General features: G+C 45.5%; 1 pseudogene; it reads left to right on the forward strand.

The window, feature by feature from the left end:
* The first annotated feature begins 227 nt into the window (after positions 1–227).
* On the forward strand, positions 228–825 carry LOC117706104 (small ribosomal subunit protein eS7 pseudogene; annotated as a pseudogene).
* Positions 826–2175: the final 1350 nt, after the last annotated feature.

Raw genomic sequence — 2175 nt, forward strand, 5'->3', positions numbered from 1 at the left:
CATTCAGTTTCAGTTCTTGTATTGTTAGGTTTTGTGTCCGGGAATTAGGTACATGCACACTGGTGAAAGATTTAAGATCCAAGTTCCACCAAGACAGTACTTATTTATTTGAAAAAAAAATCAAGCCCACTCATCCCTCCAATTGAGCTTGTGATATTTAAGGTCAGAAAACAAATAGAAAGTGAAGTCAGGCTCTTTTTAAGCCGGCACTCCATAAGGACGAAGCCATGTTCAGCTCGAGCGCCGTGATTGTGAAGCCCAATGGCGAGAAGCTGGATGAGTTCGAGTCTGGCATCTCTCAGGCCCTGCTCGAGCTGGAGATGAACTCTGCTCTCAAGGCGCAACTCTGCTCTCAAGGCGCAGCTGCGGGAACTCAACATCACTACAGCGAAGGAAATTGAAGTTGGTGGTGGTCGGAAAGCTACCATAATTTTTGTACCAGTTCCTCAGCTTAAATCTTTCCAGAAAACCCAAGTCCGGCTAGTTCGTGAATTGGAGAAGTTCAGTGGGAAGCATGTAGTCTTCATTGCTCAGAGGATTCTGCCCAAGCCAACCCAGAAAAACTATATGAAAAATAAGTAAAAGCACCCCAGAAGCCACACCCTGAGTACAGCACACGATGCCATCCTTGAGCACTTGGTCTTCCCAAGTGAAATTGTAGGTAAGAGGATCTCTGTGAAAGTGGATGGCAGCTGGCTCATAAAAGTTCACTCAGACAAAGCACAACAGAACAACATGGAGCACAAGGTCGAAACTTTTTCTGGTGTGTACAAGAAGCTCACTGGCAAGGATGTTAATGTTGAATCCCCAGAGTTTCAGCTGTAAAGAAAATGACTGACTAAAGTGTCATTCATAGTAAACAAAAAAAGTGAGGTCAGGATTGTCAATGGAAAGGGGAGAGTTCAGCTGCTCGACACCAGTGACTCCTGAGAGGTAGATCAGATAGATGAAGGGCAAACCAGAAAACCACTTTTTGTGCAATGAACACTGGTTTCTGAGTATGATTTTTGTGGAAATGAAATTTAGGGCACTAAGCTGATCACAAGGAAATTGTAGGAAAGGTTTTTAAATTGGTCTGCCTCTGCCTCTGCCTCTGCCTCTGCCTCTGCCTCTGCCTCTGCCTCTGCCTCTGCCTCTGCCTCTGCCTCTGCCTCTGCCTCTGCCTCTGCCTCTGCCTCTGCCTCTGCCTCTGCCTCTGCCTCTGCCTCTGCCTCTGCCTCTGCCTCTGCCTCTGCCTCTGCCTCTGCCTCTGCCTCTGCCTCTGCCTCTGCCTCTGCCTCTGCCTCTGCCTCTGCCTCTGCCTCCCAACTGCTGGAATTATAGGTGTGAGCCACCCACCACCTAGCTAATTGATTTGCCTTTTACTGTAACCACTCACCTAAATTTTTGTATTGCTCTAAGCAAATTTTGTTCCTCCAACCCTGACACACACACAAATGATTCACTTTAAGAGGACAAAAAAATGTGGTTTTCTTTGAACAAAAGCAGAGGAACCCACTGAGCCATAGGGTTGATAAGACATAGGCTAAGAGCTGTGATGGGGCAGAAGATTAGAGCATGGAGAAAGGAAAAGCCTTTAAGATGGAAGTCATCAAGGCCTGGAAGTAACAAAAACGGTATGAAGGAAGCTGGTTTGGTTGGCAGAGAAAGCCTGGAAACTTTCCCAACTGATGGCTACACATGACAAAACAGCATGTGTGAGAAATGCCCAAAATCTCTGCTTCAGGAAAACCAGAAGTTCTGTAATGACCTATAAGAACAAGGATGCTTGTGACCAGGGGTGTTTGACCTATCCTGACCATCTAACCTACTTCTATTCTCAGGAGTGCCTTTCTCTTCCCTAATGAAATGTGTCTATTTCTATAATATCAATGTATTCCTGGTCCAATTCTTTGTTCCAGGACACAGAAATCTTTAAATTTCAGCAGGTACAGACTCTGATCCACACTTATAACAGTTGTACTTGTTCAGAACCAGTGAGAGGTGATATGTCATAGATGGGTCCTTTCTACCTCTGGACAGCTTGTCTGCTTTAGGTGGTGGTATTCTCTCCAGCAACTGAGATCTCCTGTTTGGTTGATGTGTATGTCTTTCCCTGGGAGGTTGTTCATGAACATTAAGTGTTTGGGAGTCAGTTCATCAGACCTGACTGATGGAGAGCCTGTCAGAATTGTT

Source organism: Arvicanthis niloticus, chromosome 3 (genome assembly GCF_011762505.2).
Source record: "Arvicanthis niloticus isolate mArvNil1 chromosome 3, mArvNil1.pat.X, whole genome shotgun sequence".
Lineage (NCBI taxonomy): Eukaryota > Metazoa > Chordata > Mammalia > Rodentia > Muridae > Arvicanthis > Arvicanthis niloticus.